This window comes from Protobothrops mucrosquamatus, unplaced genomic scaffold (assembly GCF_001527695.2).
Source record: "Protobothrops mucrosquamatus isolate PMUCROS unplaced genomic scaffold, P.Mucros_1.0 scaffold749, whole genome shotgun sequence".
Lineage (NCBI taxonomy): Eukaryota > Metazoa > Chordata > Lepidosauria > Squamata > Viperidae > Protobothrops > Protobothrops mucrosquamatus.
In genome coordinates, this window is record NW_015387020.1 from 470009 (window position 1) to 494465 (window position 24457).

Genomic DNA, 24457 nt, shown 5'->3' on the forward strand with positions numbered 1-24457 from the left:
GGCTGATAGCATGGAGGCTTACTAGAGTACAGGGGCTGAACTGGACACCTAATTTCTGCCTGAAGAGCAGAGATTACAGACCCTAGATAAATAATCTGTCCTTGTAGGCTAGTGATTTGTTTACAATTCTTTCATATAGGCCTGTATTCCCTCTTTAGGAACTACCTCTGCCTTGTAAAGTGTCTCGTAATAGGCCTTGATGATTTTTTTCATTGCATCATTGTGGAAGTGTAACTCTCCTTTTGAATCTTGTAGCTTATTTATCATTCTTTTTTCTTTTTCTTTCTTCAGTCTGTATGCTAACCATCTTCCCAGCTTATTAGCATTTTTGAAGAAGTTCTGTTTAGTCCATTTAATCTGCTGTGCCATTATATCCATCTCGGCCAAGTTTAGTTTATGTTTTATTATCTCCATTTGTTTCTTAAGAACTTTCTTTTGTGGGTCAATTTGTAGCTCAAGTTCCAGTTTTTTGAGTTCTTCTCTCAACTTTAACTGTAATTGTTTCTTTTCTTTATTCTTTTTAGCAGTATTCTTTTTAGCAGTATAAGTTATAGCCATGCCTCTAAAATATGCTTTGGCTGTATCCCACACATTTGGGAGAGAGGTTTCTTCTTTCTTGTTTATTTTGAAGAAAAATTCCATTTCCGTTGTTGCTAATTGTAAGAATTCTTTTTCTTTCAGTATAGATTTATTCAGAGACCATCTTAGGTTTTTCTTGGTTCCTTTCCAGATCATTTTTATTGGGTTATGGTCTGCCCAAACATTGGTTTCTATCTCAACCTCTTGTATTATCATTTTCAAATAATAAGATGTCTATATCATATTGATTCTAGACCATGATTTATGTATATTTGAGTAAAATGTGTATTGTGATTTTTTCTGGATTCCTCTCTCCCCATATATCTTGAATAGACAATACTTCTTTCATTTTTAAAAAGCCTTTGGGTAGAGTACTTCCTCCTTTTCTCCCTTGTTTATGGCTTTTATAGTACTGGGTTGCATCTACTATTGCATTGAAATCTCCCAGTATGCAGAGGTTTTGGTAATTTAGATCCACTATTTTATTGTGTAATTGGTGATAAAATTGCTCTTGCTTATCATTGGGTGCATATATTGCAACCATCAATATCTGCTTTTGGTCCACCATAATTTCCACCATTAGTATTCTTCCCTCTTCGTCTGCATAGACTTGTTTAGGATTCATCTTTTCTTTTATATAAAGGGCTATACCTCTTTTCTTTTGGGGTGCAAGTGTAAAGTGAAGCTTGCCCATTTTCGGTTGTTTTAAAATTCTGAAATGCTGTCTCTTAATGTGTGTCTCTTGAAGGCATGTCCATTTTTAACTTTTGTAGTCTAGTTAAAGTTTTTCTCTTTTTTGAGGGAGAATTCAGTCCATTTATATTTATTGATAAAATTCCAATCTCCTCCATGACTTCAGTTATATTTATATCTCAATCTTCTAGGCGATCTTATCTGTCTCTGATCTCTTGGTCTTGCTCCTTCCTCTGGGGAAGTCTTTTTAACTTCTTCCTCCTTTACTTGTTTAGGCGCTCCTGCAGCACCCGTTTCCTCTTGCTTCTTAGGTTCAGGATCCCCTTTTTCCAAAAAGGATCTGTGGTTGTCAAAAAAGTCCACTGCTTTGAGCGGGGTGTCCAATCTGTATCTTTTCGAATCCCAGAAAATTAATATCCCTTCTGGGACCAACCATCTAAAGTTCACTCCTTTGTCAAGCAATTTCCTGGTTAAAAACTGGTAATCTCTTTGAGTCTTTCTTATCCTTCTGGGAATTTGCTTGAGCACTGCTACTTCCTTTTCTTTGTATTTTAGCGGTTGATCTCTCACTTTTCTCAAAATCTCATCTCATGTGGATCTTTTAAGAAATCTAACATGAACTTCCCTGGGAACTCTGTTTCTTCTGGCATAGCTTGACTCTAAAGACCTGGTCTAATTCTCCTTCCATTTCAGCCTTTCCCATTCCTAAAAGATCTGCAAGTAGCTCGGTTATCAAATCGAAAAGTTTCTCATCCTTATCTTCTATTATGTTTTGAAATCTTAAAAAGTATGATGCTCTTTCCATCTCTATCACTGCCAGAGTGTCTTCCAGTTCCACATTTGTTTAGGCCAATCTTTGATTCTCATCTTTTAAGCATTCTAATTTCTGATAGACTTCCACTGATTTGTCTTCTATCTTTTGGATTCTTTGTTGATTATCTGTACTCACCTGTTGGAAGCTTTCAATTTTTTTATTCATTTTATCGAGATCATTTTTCAAATCTTCGTAATTTTTAGTCGAGGATACCGCCTGAGCTGCAATTGCCCATAGTATTGCCTGGGTATCCTTTTGTTGGGCATCCATTTTTTCTTGCTGTAACACTGTCGTGATTGATTTTTGGTAGACTGGACTTGCAGAAGTCGAAGCAGGAGCAGAAGACCCTTTTCTCCCAAGTTTAGTCAAATTTGAAGCGCTCATCTTTAAGTTAGTGTCTTATATTGTAATCCACCAGGTGGCCCAATGGCCAATTGTAATCCAGTAAGCTCCTATTGCTAGGAGGGAAAACCACAAAAAGTTGAAGAGAAAAAAATAGTTCAAAAAAAAAAGCACTAAAAATGTCAACAAGGAAAAAGCAAAAAAAGGGGGAACAAAAACAGTAATAGTAAAAAAGGGGAGGAGAAAAACTCTTCCACTAAAAAAAGGAATATTAAAAAGAAGATTCAAAAAAAGAAAAAAGGAAAAAAAGGAAATAGGAAAAAACAAAAAGCAAAAGGGAAAGATGTCCAATTTATAATCCACCAGGTCCTGTTCAAAGACAGGAAAAAAAAGAAGGAAAAAAAGTTCCTTGGTAGTCAGTTCTTCTTGGCAAAATGTTTATAGTCCAAGAAGAGAGATGACTCAAAATATCATGTATCTAAAAGGAATAGTCTGTGTTGTACAGCCAAAGGAAAACAGAAAAAAGCCTCCTTTTTCTTTTTCAACAAGCTTCAAGGTCTTAGATAAGCATGTCTGGGCATAGAGCCAAACTTCTAGTCTGAATAAACACCAGACAAAGAGAGAGAGAAAAAAGAAAAAGTTTTCAATGTAACCACCAGGGATACAATGTATCTGTTCTCAGCACTTAGGTAGGAAAAAAAAGAAAGACGTCCAGAGGAAAAAAAAAGTTTGTAGGGTTTTAAAAGTAACAAGTAAAATTGCAGTGGCTTTCCAACTTAAAGCAGAGAAAAAAGGTGTCCATAAAAGAAGCAAGCTTCCCAAGTTTCTATTAAGTCTCAGAGAGCATTATAGTGTTGAGAGTTTGTTGTGAAATGCAAAATAGCTTAAACCGCCGCTTGTATACAGGGAGGAAAGGAAATTCCACCCCCTACCTAAAAGCTTTGCTCTTAGGCTACAAGCAGGCTATTTAGCAAAAAATCCAACTTCTCCAGGAAAGAAGAGAGTGTTCTCACCCGGCTAAGCTGTTTGCTGTCAATCTGCGCTGCTTTCTCCATCTCCGACGATCAGCTGTTAATGTCAGATTGCATAAATGCAGTCCACCTTTCTTCCGCTGATTTCAGGGGCTGCTTTGGCTTCAGCGAGCTGGCTACCACTGGCCTATGGTCCCCAAAGTTTCACCCTTTGGTGGCCACCTCTCTGGGGCAGCATTCGGTCCAAACGGACCTACCAGCAGATGAAAATCGGACCTGGGGAGCAGAGAGTCCTGACTGAATTTATCCACACAAACCAAAATGGTTTTCTACCTTAAAAAGACAGATAAAAAAATGACTTAAGGAGCATCTTAAACATTCTGGAATACTATGAAAATCATCCAGGGAAACAGATGGCATTGATATTTCTTGATGTGCAAAAAGCCTTTGACAACTTAAATTGGCAATTTATGTTCCAGCAACTGATGGAAATGGACTTTGGCAAAAATTTCATAAATGCAATTCAAGCAATCTACAATAAACAAACAACCAGGATAATCTTAAATGGAGATTATACAGAAAGCTTTGACATTAAAAAAAGGTACAAGACAGGGATGCCCATTATCCCCTTTGCTATTTATACTAACATTGGAAGTACTGGCTAGAAATATTAGGCAGGACACGGAAATTAAAGGACTGGAGATAAAAGAGCAAAAATATAAATTATAAGTTTTTGCAGATGATTTGCTTTTCATCTTGGAGGAGCCACTAGAAACAACTACTAAATAGAAAATAAATAGAGAAAAGACTAAGGTATTAACAAAAACTTTAACAGACAAACAGAAAACCCAACTCACAAAAAAGACAAATCTGCAAATAGTAAAAAAAGTTAAATATTTAGGAATTTATTTAACATCAAGATGTACAACACTAAAAGAAGATAATTACGAAAGACTGTTGAAACAAATAAAATGAGACTTGGAAAAGTGGAAAAACCTCCAACTGTCACTGCTGGGAAGAATAGCGACAGTGAAGATGAGTGTCTTTTTACTCTTTTTATTCCAAACAATTCCTGTAAAATTGGGAAAGATATTTTTTGATGATTTAAATGCAACAATATTGAGATTTTGTCAGAATCCAGTTATATTTCGTTTCTATCTATCTTCTCTGATATAAAATCAATTCTTACTCTCTCCTGGATCCTGTCATACTACTAAGGGGGAGGGGGGGTATGCATAGGGTTTTGTATTACTTTCACTTCCTCTATTCACTACAAGGTAACCTTTTATTGATTCACTTTGGGTCTGCTAACCATAACAATGTAACCATTTGCCTTTCATCCTATGCCCCTCTGAACTTCTCCTCCTTACCGGTCAGCGAGAGAAAGGGGGGGGGGGAAGATGCAGCATCCAGGATCTGTGTGAGGAGATGTTGAATGATCGTGCCAATGGAGCCAGATTGATATTAACTTTCCTGGAGTTAACACTTAGAAATCTGCCGGTTTGAATCACCCGGAAGAACTGCTGGGTGGGGGGCTGCTTAGGGACACTTTAAAACATCGAATTGTAAGGGAATCCCTCAGATCCTGTCTATCATGCCTGCTATCAATTTCTCTTAATAAAAGTCGCTGTTGGAAGAAACCGTTTCCAAGAGTTCTGCTTTCTTAAGATGTGGATTGAAGTGGGTCCTTATAGATTTATATGGCAAGGGAAAAAAGCACGAATTAAAGTGAAAATGCTACAAGAAGCTAAAGACAGTGGAGGATTTGGACTCCCGGATTGGAGACTATATTATCAAGCAGCCATTTTACCATGGCTCAAAGAATGGATAACACTGAGAAATAAAAGACTACTTTTCCTAGAGGGGCATGACATACAATTGGGCTGGCATGCCTTTCTGTGGTATGGGAAAAATAAAATGCACAGATATTTCCAAAATCATGCTATAAAGAATGTACTGTTTCTAGAATGGGAGAGAATAAAACAAAACATTTATATTAAAATACCAGAGTGGCTTTCAACAATGGAAGCCTTTGCTTACCCAAATTTAATCAACTATGACAAACTTGTTACTTACAAAGACATTTTGGATAAGGATGGAAAACGTAAAGACAGGCAAGACCTAAAACAACAAGGTATTGACTTAGCATGGTGGCCTTACTTGCAAATTCAAACAAGATATGAGAAAGATGTAAAGACAATGGGATTTTATAAAGAACAGATAGAATTTGACTAAATACTTTTGAAAACAGATGAAAACTTGATTAAGAAACTTTATAGATTTCTGCTAAACTGGAAGATGGAAGAAGAACAAGTAAAAGAAACAGTGATAGTATGGGCAAAAAACTTTGGATATTCTATAGACTTAGAAGATTGGCAAAGTTATGGGATAGAAACATTAAACTGACTAAAGCAGCTTCATATAAAGAAAACTTGTATAAAATGTTTTATAGATGGCATATGATACCAATAAGACTAGCGAAAATGTTTAAAAATGTTTTGAATAATTGTTGGAAATGTAAACAAAAGCCAGATACCTACTATCATATGGTGGGTATGTCCTAGTGCAAAAAAAAAAAAATTGGTTTAAGTTTCATACATGGATGGAAAAGATGACTAAAGTACAGATAGAATTTAAGCCAGAACTGTTTTTGTTAGGAATATTAGGACCCAAATATGAGAAAGAGAATGAGTATTTAATATTACACATATTGACAGCTGCGAGAATAGCATTTGCCCAATATTGGAAAAATGAAAATATACCATCTGATGAGATTATAATCAGGAAAATTTTAGAATATGCAAAAATGGACAGACTAACCCTTAGGGATTAAAGAGAAAGAAGACTCAGTCTATTTTAAAACATGGGATTTTTTTTTACCAATGGTTAGCAAAATGATCTAGTGAGAAATGATTGTGATATTTAATAAGATAAATGATATCTGATTAATTGATACTCTTTATGATTATTGTTATTCTTATTGACTATAGCTATTTACTATTACATTAATTACTGTCATTGAACATGTATACCCGGACAATAGTCTACTTGCTAAAGCTTGGAAATGTTATTGGGGGCAACCCCATTGTTGTACCTACCCCTATCCCAATCCCATCCCTGAACCCTACCCTGAACCCCAATATCTATATTGACCCTATCCCTTCCCTAATCTTATAAAACTTAATAAAATATTGTATATAAAAAAAGTTGTGGAACTTCTTAATGCCAGCCACTATGGCGAGGGCTTCGTTGTCTATCTGGGCATAGTTTCTTTCAGCCGATGATAATGTTCTAGAATACTTTGCGATGGAGGCCTCTCTACCATCTGGCATCCTGTGGCTTAGTACTGCCCCAATGCCGTATGGCAGGGGTGTCAAACTCAATTTCATTGAGGGCCGCATCAGCATTGCGGTTGCCCTCGGGGGGGCGGGTGGGTGCGGCCTACTTGGTGGGCATGGATGGAGTGGATGTGGCCTACTGGGTGGGCATGGCCAGCTCTACATCATTTGTGTCAAGGGTGCCTGTGGGGGCCTGGGCAGGAGTGGGACAGATCTGAGGGTTTCTGGCAGAAGGGGGTGGGACCGGGGCAAGCGCCAAGGCTAGCCCATTTCTTCATTCCTCACAAAGTGTGACACCTCTCCAACATGCACCCAGGGGGCAGGGCCGACACAGGAGCTGGTTTCTCGCTGTTTCTAGACGGCCTTGTGGAGCTAAGACTGAATGAATTTCAGCATAGATGGCCACCACAAAATTGTACATTGGCTCCCGGCTGGCCTGGGCCAGGGCCAAGGCAGCGGGGGCTGTTCCCTCACTGTTTCCAGGATGGCTTTGCAGGCCACATGAAACCACTTCGCGGGCCGCATCCAGCCCCCGGGCCTTGTGTTTGACATGTCTGCCGTATGGCAAAGTGTCACAGGCTAGTGTTACTGGTAGGTTTTCGTTGAAATGAGCTAGGATGGAGTCCAATGATAACAATGATTTTACTGCCTTGAATGCTTTGTCTTGGGTGCATGACCAGACCCAGGGCGTTTTTTGTCCAGTAGGTGGTGTAGCAGTTCTGCCAGGGCAGCCTTATGTGGTAAGAAGGAGTGGTAAAAATTGAGCAAGCCCAGGAATGCTTGTAGCTCCCCCTTGGATTTTGGTGTGGGGGCTTGCTGAATTGCCTTTAGCTTTGCATCAGATGGGTAGATTCCAGCAGCATCGATGCGGAAACCCAAGAATTCTGTGGATTCCATGCCGATCTGGCACTTTTCCTTCTTGAGTCTTAGGCCTGCCTCGCGGAAACATTGGAGTACTGCATGGAGACATTCTGCCAGGACTGCTGCTGATTCCCCTGCGATCAGGATGTCATCAAAATACAGGCAGACACCAGGAATGTTCTTCAGTGTTCATTCCATAATATTTTGGAACAACCCTGGTGCTATGCTTATCCCAAACTACAAGTGGCGCATTCGGAATGCACCTCTGTGTGTGATGATTGTTTGTGCTTCTGCGGTAGTGTCGTCTACCGGTAGCTGCTGGTAAGCTTGGGCGAGGTCAATTTAGCAAAGATTCGGCCTCCCTGGAGCGAAGCGAGGATGTGGCTCACTACTGGTACAGGGTAAGCATGTTGCTGTAGTGCCTTGTTTATGGTGCACTTGTAGTCTGCACAGATGCGGACGTCCCCATTAGGCTTAACTGGGGTCACTATTGGAGTCCCCCACTGGCTACAGTCCACCGGTTAGAGCACTCCCTGCTGTACCAGTTTGTCTAGTTCCGCATCAATTTTTGACTTCAATGCAAAAGGAACCCTGCGCGGTTTTAATCAGATTGGAGTTACTGCTGGATTGAGGTGGAGTGAAATGGGTGCCCCTTTGTATTGTCCCAACTCTGTGCTGAATACGTCAGCATATTGTTGGCATACTGCTGCTAGATCAGCTATTTGTGTTCGATGGATGCCCGTCACCCTGATGCCCAGAGCCTTGAACCAGTCCTATGTCCCTCTACGACAACTACGCTGAGGGGATCCTCAAACTCTCTGAATTGTACTCTAATGGTAGCTTCTCCCCTTACGGGAACATGGCAATTCTGGAAGTTCGTTAGCACTAAGCTCGATGATTTGAACGGGACCCATCGGCTACATTTGCAAATGTAGTTGAAAGTCCTGGAGGAGATAATGGACAGGGCTGATCCAATATCTAGCTCCATAGAGCATGGGACCCCTTGCAGTCTTAGTTGGAGTCTTATCTTTTCTTTGATGGAATGTTGGGCCCCTGTGCATTGGATGCTATGCCTTCCTGAGCAGTATTCAACTCTGTTCTGTCCTGGGGGCCATTTCCCCTTGTGCTGCTGTGTTGCAGGTTTCGTTTCCTGCTGATGACCTCTGCAAACTCTGGCAAGGTGCCCTTGCTTTCCACAGGCATGGCATAATGCTGTGCGGAATCGGCACTCTGCTCTTTCATGCTGTCCCCCGCAGCTTGTGCAGCTCTGTGGGGAAGTCGCTTGCTTTGTGGAGTGTGGCCATCTGGGTGTCTCTCTCCACAAACGATCAATTTACTGGCCTCCCCCGAGCCTTCTGAGGTCTCTTGGTGGATCGCTGTGGGGCTGGTGTGTGTTTTAGGGGGCCAGAGAGTCTTCATTGCCCCTCTGGCAGTCTGTTCCACTATGACTTCCTTCAATGCATCTTGGAAAGTCAGTTTCTCCATGGCGAATAGGCGCTGCTGTAATTCTCTATTATGCAGGCCGCAAAGAAGCCTGTCTCTAAGATGGTCTTCCAGGTCAGGGAACTTGCATTGGCGCGAAGCTTGGGGAAGGGCTGCCATAAATTCTGCTGCAGATTCCCCAGATCTCTGCTCATGTTGCTCGAATGCATGGTGCCAGGCGATTACTGAGAGTTTCGGCTCAAAATGTTCCCTTAATTTTTTCTTGAGGTCTGCATAGGCCACAGTCTCTATACTTGCCAGTGCTATCAGGTTTTCAGTGATATCAAACGTGGCTTGTCCACAGACACATAGTAAGGTTGCCGCCTTCAGGCCATCATCTGTGATCTGGTTAGCCTGGAGATAGCTGACTACTCGGGAGACGTATGAGCTCCACTGTTCTGGATATTGAACTCGTTGAGCCTTCACAAGTTAGCCATTTTGGGGAGGCCCCTGTGGTGTTGGTTAATGCCTGTACTGCTGGGGTTGGAGCTGTGCTGCACTTTGGGATCCTGGGGACAGATCCATCAGGTATATCTGTGCCTCCAGTGTGTCTTACTGGCAGGCAGGGAGGGGAGCGTGGTCCCACCAGGGCTCTTTACCTGGTCTGACACCCAGTGATTTCAGCGTGCCTCCAGTGTGGCTTACTGGTAGGCGGGAGGGTGAGAACTAGGACTGCCAGGGCTCTTTACCCAACCTATCACCCAGTGATTTCAGTCTCTTGGTTAGCAGCAGCTCTCTCCCCTGCAGCATCCAACCTTCTATTGTGTAGTGGGCTTCAGGAGGCAAGGAGCAGACCAGCATAGTTACAATGTTATTTATTGACTCAAATTAGAACTGGAGAACTGCAGGCAATTGCCTGTAATTTATACTCTGACCCCACAGGGCCTTAACCAATCATAATGCTTTAAAAAAATGCCCAAATATGAATGTTTAAAGTTTCCCTCCAAAACAGTTGGAGTTAACAGTCAGGGTCATCTAAAGGTTAGTTTCATTTTAGCTTCACAAGCAGTTGAAGTTAAGTTAGTTTCACTTTAGCAGGGATTAACACACTTTATATATATTCAGTACATAACAGACACTATTAGAAAAATGTAACAAATGTTGATAGGCAATTGTATATTTACTTATAACAATAAGAATTGTATTTGCCTACTGTGGAAAAATGTCTATTACCAGAAGAAGAGAGAATGTACTGGAGGGTATAACATTGGATTTAGTTTGAAGAAGCCTACATATACCACAGAATCACTAATGACTCAGTCATCATGTTGTCTATTAGGCACTTCATTGTAAAAATAGAAAATTAATAAAATATTAATATTTTTTCCCTAGTGTTGGAGCATTCACAACTTCTGGAGGCAGCCTATTGACTACATAATTAGCAGTCAACATGGCTTCACCCCAATATGACCTGCTCAGACCAGAATCCTCCAGCAGTGAGTCTTTCATGGTCTGCAAGATTCCATCCTGTCTTTCAGCCATGCCATTCTCAGCTGCTGTGTACGGATTTGTGCATCTATGTCTTATTCCTAGCTGTCCCAACCACTGTTGAAAACTTGCTGACATGAATTCTGAACCCGTCAGTTTGCAGCTGGCATACCTGTTGCCTATATCTTCTTTCTGCGAAGCTCACCCATTGCTTGAACTTCTGCAGTACCTCTGCTGAAATCATCTACAATGACCAGCGTATACCTTGCTCCTCCAAGCTGGCTTGCATTGGTCCTACTAAATCTGCATGTACCAGCTCTAGAACCCTTGTTGTCTGCCTTGTGCTCTTCTTGCTCACTGGGAATATCTTGGATTTCGATGATTTACATATTGCACAGTCTAAGTATGCCTTATACCCTTTCAAATTTAATTCCTCTGCAAACTCTGGCATCCTTTGCAACACTCTGAAGCTGGCATGGCCAAGCTTTCTGTGCAAGAGATGAATGCATGAATCATGTTGTGCCACATTATCAAATGTTTGGCCACATTTAACCTTTTGTGCCTGCAACACATAAAGATTATCCTGTTTTATGCACTGTGCATATACATTCCCATTTCTTTTTATGAGACATTTCCCATTTACAAATGTGGTCTCAAACCCTTGTTTGTCAAGACTGGAGACACTTAGTAAATTATGCTCCATTTCAGGCACACGTAATACATTATTAAGCCTTTCCTCCAAACATGGAATCAGCACACACTGCCTTTCCCCATAACTTTTGCTTTCTGGCCATTTGCTAAGGCCACTGCATCTCCTCCAGTTGAATCCAATCTGGAAAACAACTTAGAATTATTAACAATTGTTTGACTAGCCCAATTGTCTATTAACCATTTGTCTCTGCTATTAAAATAGCTAACTTTTGCAGCAGCAGCTTGTGCATGTTCTGTTTTTCTTCCTTGTAAACAATCTTTCTTTAAATGAGTTTCAGCCCACAGATGAAGCATTTCTTTTTCTCATGTTGTTTCTTCTTGAGAATTCTCTGCTGAGATGTAACCTGATCTCTGTAGACAGGCAGCTTGCTGCCCTGCTCTCTCTGCTCCTTGGACCCCCACCTCAGGAATTTCTCCTCTTGGCTTGTTCTAAAATGGCATTTCTGTTCTTCAGAAATCAAACAGGCTTTAAGTCCTTCCATACTTAATTCCTGTTCTGGTCTGCATTCAAAAACAGCTGAAACGATGGCCCACATTTAATCAAGACTATTTAGTACCAACAGCACCTTCTGAGATTCAGGAATCTGTATTTCTCCACTCTTCTAATTCAACAAAAAGTTTCTGCATGTGGAGCAAATGCTCTTCTATGCTCTTATGCAGCAGCAGCCGGGCTCTGTACAATTGCCTCGATAATTGCACTATATTGCATACTGAAGCATTCACATGCACATTTCTCAACTTCAGCCAAACCTATTTTGCAGTTTTTAAGTCAGCTACATTTAAGAATCTTCCACACTTAAGATGATGTAAGTCAGTGCCTTATCATGGCTCTGTTGATCTGCAGCTGCTAATTGCCCCTGGGTTGAATTAATCACAATATCCCAGAGCTCCTTAGCCTTGTTATGTGCTCCTGGCTACTTTCCTTTGTGACCAGAGGCAAGCTCGCCTGACCAATAACCAGCCAAGACACAGTGAAGGCCTTTTGTTTCGTTTATTGCAATAAGCGGGGAGAAAAGCTATCAAAGCTTGGTTCTCTCCAAACTTTTAACCCAAAATATTTCCTTCTTTATACATCCCTTGTCCCGGCCGCCACATCCCTCCTCTTTCCCCATTGGCTGAAGTACTACAAGGTTACACTCTTTCCGACTGCCTCCTACATATTTCCTGCTACATACTAAATCATACATCACATGTACATTAAAATTAGGAGATAATTTATGCAAGGTGTGTCAGTTAATATTAATCAATTAATTGTGCATGCTCAGTTGTCTGAGTTCTGGCCTCCTTTTTTATGACTTCTTAGAAAAATAGATTCTTTCCTGTTTTGCTAGTTATCTTCTATTACAGATGTTTTCTTCTTCCTTTCCCACTCTTAAGACCCAGCTATTTTTGCCTACATATTTCCTTTACATCCTTTCTTTATGTTAACCTTTCCTGTTTCCCATCATAGCTTCTCCACTCAGTAAATTTCCACTGCAGCAAATTCAATTTTAAATTTCTCTTTCAATATTAAATTTTGAAGACCTTTCTTTTACTTCTATCAGCCTTCAGGAAGCATTCCATTTTTGCAGCCCAAATAAGATAATTCTTTTGTCCCAATCGAGGCAGAGAGCTCTCCTTTAAATCAGCCATCCTGCAAGCCTTCAGCTGAGTCTCTGCCTTTGTCTTTTTCTTTCTTATTTAACTCAGACAGTCCTTCAGCTTAATTACAGCTCCATGTTGAGCCTCAATCTCTTTCTTCAGTTTGAACTGTGTGAAAGGGCTGGCTGGGATCTGGGTCCATAACTTGTTAAGAGTTTTACAGCTTTTCAGCACAAAAATAAGCCCAAAAAATAAGCACACTTTCAAAATGAGCAGGAGGCATAGTTTAGAAAAACTTTATCTATAATATATATATAAACATGATACATACAGTTTCATTCAGCTCTGGGGAACATCAACAACAACTAACTCAGGAGATCAGGACACAGAGAGAGACTAAGACATGCCCAGATCTAGGCTGGATCACATGCCTCACTCAGCCAATCCTGTGTCTCAATTAAATAACAGTTCCCATTGGCTGGTTCATTGCTATGGCTATTCCAGTTCATAAATTCTTACACACTGACAATCTGTACTTATACTTTTGTTTTTTCCTGCCTAAATGTAAAACTTTTATTTTCTTCACATTTGTTGGATAGGGCCCATTGTTCACATTTGTGAATATCTTTTTTGATCCTGAGCTTGTCTTCTGGGGTGTTGACTGTTCCTGCCAGTTTAGTGTCATCTGCAAATTTGATGAATTCTCCTTCTATTTCCTCATCTATGTCATTTATGAAGATATTGAAGAGTACTGGGCCTAAGACGGAGCCTGCTCACTTCTCTCCACTGCTCACTTCTCTCCATGTGGATGTAGTACCATTGAGGACTACTTGTTGTTTGTCAGCCAGTTACAAAACCATCTGGTGGCGATGTTGTCTATTCCACCTCTTTTTAGCTTACAAAGAAGTAGGTTGTGGTCTACTTTGTCAAATTCCTTACTGAAATCTAATTATACTATGTCAATGGCATTTCGCTGGTCTACTAATTTAGTCACTTTATCAAAGAATGAAATAAGATTGATTTGACATGATCTGTTTTTAACAAACCCATGCTGGCTACCAGTTTTAACTTTGTTTGCTTCTAGTTGTTCACAGATCTGTTTCTTTGATTATCTTCTCTAGAATCTTCTCAGATATTGATGTTAAGCTGTTTGGTCTGTAGTTTCCTGAGTCTGTTTTTGTTTCCTTTCTTGAAGATGGGAACCACATCAGCCCTTTTCCAATCCTCAGGTACTTCCCTGGTGTGCCCAGATTTTTAAAGATATGATGCAACGGTTCTGAGATAATATCTACCAGTTCCTTCAGAACTCTAGAATGTAATCTGTTGAGTCCCGGTGATTTATATTTGTCAAGGTGAGATAGGTGCTGCAATATTTGTAATTTGGGGACTTGCTCATAAGCACTAGGGGGCACTTATCACGTAACTTCGAATGAGTGTTATATGAATGCTTGTAACTTGGGGATCACCTGTGATTTCTTTTTGTGTGAAGACTGATGCAAAGAATGAAGTTATCAGCTAGGTTGGTTAGGACTCTGTTTGATGTCCCACTCGCTGCAGAGTTGGTCTCCCAGTTGATATCTGGATAGTTGAAATCTCCCATTACTACTGTGGTATGCTTGTTAACTGGTTGTCAAAGAGTTCATCTATTTCTTCTGATTGGTTGGGTGACCTGTAATACACACCTATGGCAATGTCACTTTCTCCCCCTTTTATATTGACCTATATACATTCTGGAGTGATTTTATCTTTGATCATGTGCATTTCTGTAGATATGTAGTGTTCTCTTACATATAGTGCAACTCCCCTTCCTCTTTTTGTAGATCTATTTCTTTTGAACAATTTGTATCCTTCCATCAATACATTCCAGTCATGGGTTTCGTCCCACGAGGTTTCTGTAATGCCAACTATATCATAGCCACCCTCACTGCTCTTTTATAGGTTCCCTCACCCCGCCCAGCTCTTGCAGCTGTTCCCAGACTCCGCATGCGTGAAGAGGAGGAGGGGGAGGGGAGGAGACCAGCCCTGCATCCCTCTGTCTTGGCAATGGCGCATGTGCCCACAGGGACGGCTCTGCATGCCACGTGCCATAGGTTCGCCACCACGGCCTTATGAGTATGTTTTTTGCATCTCCTGATTGTTGTTTGAGTTTTTCTTTTTTCTCATCACTCCCTACTTCATTGTTTGATTAGTTTTCTGGGATTTTTGACTGGTTTTGTGTTCTAGAGATTCTAATGATTGGTCACCCTTCCCCCTCAATTTTAGTTTAAAGCCCTCCTGATGAGTTGGGCCAATCTTTTCTCAAATACATTTTTTCCTATTTTCGTGAGGTGCAGCCCATCCCTTTCCAAGAGTCTGTCACATAGGAAATGAAGTCCATGGTCCAGGAAACAAAGTTTTCTTGGCGATACCAACCCTTTAGACCAGGGGTAGGCAACCTTGGCTCTTTTATGACTCGTGGACTTCAACTCCCAGAATTCCTGAGCCAACCATGCTGAGGGGAAAGGGAGAGGTTTCCAAGCTGAGCTATGCTGGCTCAGGAATTCTGGGAGTTGAAATCCACAAGTCATAAAAGAACCAAGGTTGCCCACCCCTGCTTTAGACAGTGGTTTATTTCTAGAATTCTTTTTTCCCCTCAGTGGGTGTTGGTCTTTCGTTGGGAGTATTGATGAGAACATTACTTGTGCTCCTAGTTCCTTAACTTTATTGCCTAGTTGCTTATAATCTCTCAATATTGTACTCAGGTTCTTTGTTGTGTCATTCATCCCAATGTGAAGGAGGAAGAAAGGGTAGTAATCTGTGGGCCTAATTATTTTGGTTCTCGGCCACATCTTTGATTTTTGCTCCAGAGAGACAACATAACTCCCTGGATTGTATGTCCAGTCTGCAGATGGCTGATTCAGTTCCTTTGAGGATAGAATCTCCTTTTATCAACACTCGCCTTCCTTTTTGGGGGTGGAGTCTGGGGCGCTTTTCTGTTTTCTAAGGTATGTGTTGATGTGACCTTTTAAGGGATATTTAGTGTTGTTTCTTTGCTAGGTGTCCGCATGTTTTCTTTAACGGGGAGGTTGTGGGTCTGTGTATTTCCATCTAGGGGGAGAAATTGATTGCTCAGTTTTAATGGGGCTGCTTTGGGTTGAGTTAGATTGGGCAGTAGGGGTTTGTTAGATGTATGCTGCTTCTCTCTTTGATTATTGTGTTTCTTTCTATGTGTGACATACCTCCATTTGTCTTCCTCCAAGGGTTTATCAGTAGGGTCAAATCCTCTGGGAGTTATTTGTTCATTATTTGGTTCGGTTTGGGTATAGTTTTCCTGAGTAGGTTGGAGTTTGGCTAAAGTTGCTTCTAAGTCCCTTACTTTTTCGTCTAGTAGTTCACATAGTTTACATTTAATGAATGTATAATTTGGGTGGTCTTTGGGCATAAGCACATACATGGAACATGTATTGCATACCACAATAGTATCAGTCACCTGTTCCATGAATTTATTGTTTGAAAATCCCTCTTTTTTGGTTGGTGGATATGCTTTGCTGTTAGCCTTGTTTCTTCCTTCTCTGTTCTAGGTAATTATACCTATTTTTAAATCTTTTTTTTTTGCCTGTTTGTGCTCGTTTTTCTACCTTGTTATTTATTTAACTTTTTTACTATTATGTTAGTTTTATTTATCCTTTTCTTCCCTCTGTTTTTTAAAAAACAATTGAGCTCCAATTCCTCCCTAACTTATTATTTAAGATTTGCCTTGTTAAGATTTGCCTCTTTATTAGTCCTATTCTTCCTTGATTTCTAATGTTCCTCTCTTTTCCTTATTATTTGCCTACTTATTTAGCTTTTACTTTCTGTCTCCCTTTTGCCGGCAGTAAGGGAAAAGGGGGGGGGACAATGCAGCGCCTGGAGTCTGGAAAAAGAGAGGAGGAGGATCGTCGCCCGGAAGAACTGTGGGGTGGGGGCTGCTTGAAAAGTCTTAAAACATTGAAGGGTGGGAGAGAATTCCTCAGATCCTGGCTAGCATGCCTACAATCATTTTTTCTTAATAAATATGCCTGTTGGAAAAGATATTCCAAGAGTTCTGTATTCTTAAGATGTAAAGTGAGATGGGTCCTTACATTAGACAGGATCTGCAAAAATAGTCCACCTGGAAGGGAGAACCTTGCCAGGGGACTTTGCAAAAAATACCATGTCAGACGAGGGAGCAGGGAAGGGAGGAAGCCCCCCGGAGAGAGAGCCGCTGCCCCGACTGAAAACCTGCCAGATGTCAGGATCTGAGAAGTCAGATTCCTCAGGAGAAGAGGTGGTGAAGACGCACAACCACAAACCTCGGTGGTCAATGGGCGTTGGAAAGAAAGGCGAGTGGGAAAAGAAATCAAGAAAGGTGACCCTGAGATGGGGGGTCAACCAACCAGAATGGAAGCAGGAGATGGGGAAATCCCTGTACGCAAGCAAAGAGGAAGGAAGCTGGGAACCACACTCGAGCTGGATCCTAGAGAAACCTATTGACTTGATGAAGAGAACCCTCAGCTCCCTAGGAGAGGAGAATTCTGAGCCCTACGGCTGCACCAGCTCCTGGAGCCACAATTGGAGAGACACCGAGGGGGAAGTGGAACTTGCAGCCCCGGGGATGTCCGCTGATCCAGTAGTCCCCACTCCCTCCCAACCAGCACATGGTGATCTGGATGGAAGGCAATACCACCGACAGCGAAGGCATCGATCCATTCAAAGACTACCACCACTGGATGTGAGATTCAAGGGGGAGCCGACACGCTTGGGATTTTTCCTGATCCAAGTCCTCAGCTACATGGAGGAATACGGGTGGCACATCTCCAGCGACAAAGCCTGTATCCGGATCATGCAATCTGCTCTGGACGGGCTGGCCGCAGATTGGGTGGTGAACTTGCACGACTTCGATGCCCCAGAGCTCAATGACTTCAACCGGTTCATGTCCTCTCTGAGAAGGCAATTTGAGGACCCCCTGGCTGATTGCAAAGCCCACAAAAGGATCAAAATGATGAGGCAAGGCAAACACCAAGCAATTCCGGGCAATTGCCAGCAAACTGAACTGGCTGGAAGACATCCTCCTTAGCCATTGCAAAGACGGCCTAAATTACAACCTATATGATGCTTGCCTGCCCCGAGGGGACCCACACCAACTCGACGAATGGTACGTCCTGGCAGAGGAAGCAGAGATCGACCTACTGAAGAGGCACCGCCGAGGAAAACAATGGAGCCACTCACCGCCTGAGTCGACACGCGAACCAGGGAAGCCATCGGCTACGGCCAAGAAGCAAATGGGGTGTTTCAAGTGCTGGAGAGAGGGGCATCGGGCTGTAGAATGCTGCTCAAAAGCCCCCCAGCACAACCCAGACAGATCACTGGTCAGCAAATACGGGAAGTCTCCAGCTAAGCCAAAAGAACCTGCCATGAGAATGATGGAGGCTGTAGAATCCCCTACCTCTGCTCATCGGGGGGAAAGAACTCCAGCCTACACTGCAGGACCGGTGGATGCTTCAGACGACAGCTCGGAGGGTGAACCCCTGGTAAGTGGAGCCATCGCACCCATCCTCAAGACAGTGACTATATTCATTCCCCCCATGACCGAAGCTGTCAAGGTGAAAGCCTTAATAGACTCTGGCTGCACCCGCTGCCTCATTAGCCCGGCGCTAGTGGGGAACCTGGGCATTCCGTCGAGGAGACTGGAACAACCAATCTCATTTGGCCAATTAGATGGATCCATAGCCGGGGGGGGCAGCTACCCTAGCCACTTTACCAATACACCTCTCCCTGGCAAACATCAGGAAGACATAACATTTGTAGTAACCCCAGGCATGGAATGCCCGATGATCCTAGGGATGGAATGGTTAAAGAAATGGAACCCCTGGGTGAATTGGAGGATGGCAGAAATCAATTTCCCGAAAGGGGATCCTATGGACATAAAACCCCAAGGGGATCTACCAAAATTAAGAACAGAAAAAGCATCCATGGGAGAGGAAAAGGGGCTACCAGAAATACCAGAGGAATACAGAGATCTTGCTGAAGTTTTCAGTGAGCAGAGGGCGGATAAGCTTCCCCCCCACTGACCCAGGGACTGTGCCATAGAATTCAAGCCCTCAGCCCAGATTATACTCCATGAGCCCAAAGGAGAAGGAGGAAATGGAAAGATTTATAAAGAAAAACCTAGAAAGGGGGTTCATCAAAACTGCAAAGCCAAAAGTGGCCGCTCCGGTCCTCTTTAGAGAGAAGAAGGATGGCTCTTTACACTTATGTGTGGATTATAGGCTGCCCAATGGGGTGCTACCAATTCAAAGTCTTGCCATTTGGATTACAAGCCCCCCCCCGCAGTATTTATGCAATTAATCAAAGTTTCCTGGGCTTCGCAAACTTTTACCGCCAATTCATCCCCTCATTTGCCCAGATAGCCCTGCCCCTCACGAACTTACTAAAAATGAAGGGAGCATCCTCAGTAAAACCTATCTAGCCACTAAAATGGACAATGGAATGCCAAGCAGCGTTTGAGAGATTAAAGAGACTTTTTTCTGCTGAACCAGTACTGAGGCACCCAGACATGGACAAGCCCTTCGTAATACAGGCGGATGCAAGTGATGTGGCAGTGGGAGCTATACTATTACAAGAAAACGATGAAGGGGTATTGCAACCCTGTGCATATACATCCAAGAAACTCACTGAAACGGAAAAGCACTGGCCTGTCTGGGAGAAAGAGGCATACGGGATTCGGTGGTCCTTACTCACGTGGCGCCAGTTCCTTTTTTTTTTTCCAAAACAATTTTTATTAGTTTTCCATTTTACACCAACACAGCTTAAGAACCCATGTGGAAACATGGTGATCACTTTTTAAAAACAAACAAACAAACAATAACATAGTAAATGTATACACATTATTTCTTAAAAATTTCCCTATCTATATAGCATATTATAATCAAATTAATACATTTTCAGATGAATTCATTCATTACTATGTCTAACCATCAACTACATTAATCAATAAAAAAATTAATCTATAAAAACCTATATTTCTTCAAACATTTAAACTTAAACTTAATGAACTCTCCATTTATTTAAAAACATTATAATCAAGTCAATATCTTTTAAAAACCTATTCCTTCACTGATATAACATTTCATCCAAGTTATATAATTAAAAATAAACTAACATTCTCTATCTATTTATATTGTTATAAGCTCATTAAAATTTTCTAAAACAAATTTTCATTGAGTATATCACTCTATATAAATTCCATTAATCCATAAAAATTTACAAACTCATTATCCATCCCAAAGATCCTGTATCATGCTTTCTTAATTTTGCAAATATTTAATCTTAAACTAACATATTCATTTAATATTCAGGTGCCCCAAGTGTTTTTTTTATTTAAACATTATTAACTCCAAAAATAAATTCTTCTCTTTCTCATCAATATTCTATTATTTTTCACTGTTTCTCCAAATCTCCAATAATTAATTCCATCATTTCCCATATTTCAGTTTTTTTCTCATTATACCATCTCTAATATTAAAACATATAAAGCCCTTTTAACAAAGTCCAAATCCAAATCAATCCAGTTCGCTATAAAACCTTTACCAGATTACTATAATCAGATTTAATATTTATATCTTATTCTGGGTTTCTTTCTAATCCAAACAGGTTTCCATAATCGGGACTCCGCCTGCCACACTATACATTCCAAAAAGGAAGCTCCCATTGTGCATTTTGTTAAATTAATATAAAAGCTATAATTAATCTGAATGACTCGTAGCAAAACATTATTTTCCCTTTCTTTTAACGTTGAATAAATTTCAATTAAAATCCTTTCTTTTATATTGTCCTCTTTGATTGCTTTTTTCTCTTCTTCCCATGTTTTTTCCTCTATCTCAAAATCAAATGGCGTCTGCTGGCCAACTTGTCCTTCTAAAGCGAGATCATCCAGTTCCTTATCATAAGTCCTTTGTCCATTGCTATCAAGTCTTTTTTCCAAAATCACTTGATTGTCCAACTGTGAGTTTGCTTCTTCCACCTCGGTAAGCTGAGCACAAGTATCTTGTGTATAAACTGATATTTCACTTAGTCCTTGTCTTTTGCCTTGTCGAAACAAAGAGATCTCCTTTGAGCAAGCAATTATCTTCTCTGTATTTTCCAAAATTTTGTCCAAAATATACTTATAAGTAGGATCTACACCGGTTTCCTCCATCTTTATTATATTTCAAATCCTTATCCTTTTGAAGGAGACTATATTTAAGAAACAATCACAATATCCATCTCCTCCCAGTTTCCTCGTCTTTTTCCTTTGTACAAAATAAAAGCTTTTCCAGAGAAGAAAAGATAGCAAGTACAATGAATAAATTTATCAGAGAGTGTCCCCCAGAAAGTAATCAGATGTTCAATCCTTCTGGACACCATAGAGGTAAAAGCAAACAATTTTCTCCAAATATTATAAAAAACTTTCTTGAGGCTCCCAATATCCAAAAATAAAATCAACCATTAAAACAAAAATAAATTTGATCCTTTGTGTTTCTTTCCCCCCATTTAAAAAGCCGCTTCACCAGAAAAGGGAATAGCTCCAAGAAAAAAAAAACTTTCTACAGGCATAAAGAAAATAGAGGTGGTGCTCGCTTCGGCAGCACATATACTAAAATTGGAACGATACAGAGAAGATTAGCATGGCCCCTGCGCAAGGATGACACGCAAATTCGTGAAGCGTTCCATATTTTTTAAGATTCCTATTTGGGCAAGTCCAGGACAGATAATAGAGGGGATATCTAGGGGAGTTAATTTGGATAAAGTTTCTTATAAGGAACTACTCTTTCCGGTAGGACGAGATTGGCAACTTAAATCTTTAGTAGATTTGAAACAAGAAAATATTGAATATTCTTGGTTTTATTATAACCAATTGTCAATAAGGTGGCGTTTGGATCAAAAAGTTGGTATTACATTACAGGATGTAAATTTGATGAAACAGATTAGAGATCAATCTCAAGCTCATATAAAAAGAATTTATAGTGCATTGGTTGAATTGGATTCAGAAACAGAATTGGTGAAGGATTGTATGATAAAATGGGCTCAAAATATACAAGAACCAATCCTACTGGAAACATGGGAGACAATTTGGATTAGGAACGTAAAATTTACTCAAGCTCAAAATTTAAGAGAAAATTTTTATAAAATGTTTTATAGGTGGCATTTGGATCCTCAAAAATTGTCCTGCATGTATCCTAATCTACAACCTAAGTGTTGGAGATGTGGAAACTTAGATGCAACTTATTTTCATATGTGGTGGACATGCAGGGGGGTAAAGGCATTCTGGATAAAGATATGGTGGAATATTCAAAATATTTTTAAGAAAAAGATAAAGTTTAAGCCGCAGATNATGAATGGTTCCAGAAAAATAAACACGTGGGCACAATGAAAGACGAACTGCCTTGGGTGGGAGAAAAGTTATATATACCAACAACCCAAAGAGTCACATTCATGCAGCTTTGCCATGACACAAAATCAGCAGGGCATTTTAGATTTGTAAAAACTTTACACTTAATTAAACGGCAATTTTGGTGGCCATCCATGAAAAAAGACATAGAAAGTTATGTGGCCAGCTGCCCAAAGTGTGCAACTGCAAAGAGGTTGCAAGGGAAATCGCCCAGACTGTTACAAACAGTGGCAAATCCCTCAGCCCCTTGGAGGGAAATAGCCATGGATTTTATAGTAGAATTACCAGAAAGCAATGGGAATACTGTTGTCTGGACGGTCACGGACTTGTTTTCCAAACAGGTGCACTTTATCCCTTGCCAAAAGATTCCCACCGCAAAAGCCTTAGCGAAACTTTTCATCCAGCATATTTACAGATTGCATGGGGCACCCCAACGCATCATCTCTGATAGGGGAGTGCAATTTACATCTGCATTTTGGAAGGAATTTTTATCCCTCTTAGGGACTACTCAGGGACTGACATCTAGCCATCACCCGAAGGGGAACGGACAAGCAGAAAATTCGAACTCAGTACTTGAGCAATATTTAAGATGCTTTCTTAATTTCCAACAGTCGGATTGGACGGACCTACTCCCTTTCGCAGAAGTTGCTTACAATAATGCAGTCCAGTCCAGCACAGGTTACACTCCTTTTCAAATAGCTACCGGTCAAAGTTTCAATCCGATGCCAGAACTAACCCCAAATGAACCAGCAATCACATCACTGAAAGAATGGATGGAACAATTACAAAATACCTGGCCAATAGTTAGAAAAGCTCTGGATGAAGCTAGGCAAGCATACAAAACACAAGCAGAAAAAAAAGGGTCGAACCTACACCATTCATTATAGGAGAAATGGTGTACTTATATACAAATCCCTACAACCCTGTAAAAAATGTGGACCAAAATATATAGGGCCTTTTCCAATTAAAAGAATCATAAACCCACTAACAGTAGAATTAAAACTACCCAAAAATCTTAGGCAAATACACCCAATTTTCCATTGCAGTTTACTGAAAAGAGAACAGCAGTCACCCTTACGGCCAAAACTCCCCCCCCCACCCCCAATCATGGTGGAAGGAGAACAACATTTCGAGATAAAGGAAATCCTAGACTCTAGGAGATATCATGGGACTATTCAATAGCTAGTAGCATGGAAACACCTCCCCGCCTCACAAAACGAGTGGGTCCATAAACGTCATGTCAGAGCCCCGAAGCTATTAAAGAAGTTTCATACAGAGTATCCTAACAAGCCAGACAAACTTTTATATCTGTTTTGTTTTCTTTACAGGTGGATCTCTCTTATTTTTCATTTCTATCTACCTACTCTGATAAAACCGAATTCTTACTCTATGCTAGATTCTGTCATACTACGAAAGGGGAGGAGAATAAGCAGGGGGGTTTAATGACTCTCACTTCCTTCATTAACAGCAAAGTGACTGTTTGTGGATTCTCTTCAAGAGGATTAAACATAACAATGCGGCCATCTGCCTTTCATCTTAGTCCCTCTGAATTTCTCCTCTTTGCCGGCAGTGAGGAAAAAGGGGTGGGGGGAAATCCAATGCCTGGGATCTGGGAAAGAGAGGATGAGTGATCGTGCCAACGGAGCGGATGACGGATTGAATTGCCCAGAAGAACTGTGGGGTGGGGGCTGCTTGGGAACATTTTAAAACATTGAAGGGTGGGAAAGGATTCCCCAGATCCTGTCTAACATGCCTACAATCAGCTTCTCTTAATAAAGATCCCTGTTGGAAGAGATATTCCAAGAGTTCTGTCTTCTTAAGATGTAAGATTGAGGTGGGTCCTTACACCTAAGCTCTTAAGTAATTGTTAAATAACTTGCAGACTTTTTTTTTTTACAGATTGCTAAACCTGAAATGTTTTCATTTCCCCCTTTCTTTTGAAGGCATCAGATTCATATGATAATATTCTGCAGCTCAGCATTCTGAAGAAAAGTGTGGTGTGATTCAGAGTTTTGTCAAAGGCAATTCAAAGAAAATCTATACAAAGACTGTTTCTGTCTTCAAATGGGGCTACCTGGTAAACATTATAAAGACAGTCTATTTTCTTTTTGTTGCAGGAGTAACTAAGGGAAGTAGTTATCTTTAGACAGAACAATTTATTTCTAACAGTAGTTCAATTCCAGGAATCACTTCTTAAGCACAAGAATTCAAGTGTACCACTTCCACCATC

At 40.8% G+C, this 24457-nt stretch overlaps 1 non-coding gene across 1 annotated transcript; it reads left to right on the plus strand.

Annotated features, from left to right (window-relative positions):
- Positions 1-21408: 21408 nt before the first annotated feature.
- On the plus strand, positions 21409-21515 carry LOC114922739. The gene has a single exon (XR_003810470.1). It is a non-coding gene; the product is annotated as a U6 spliceosomal RNA (small nuclear RNA).
- Positions 21516-24457: the final 2942 nt, after the last annotated feature.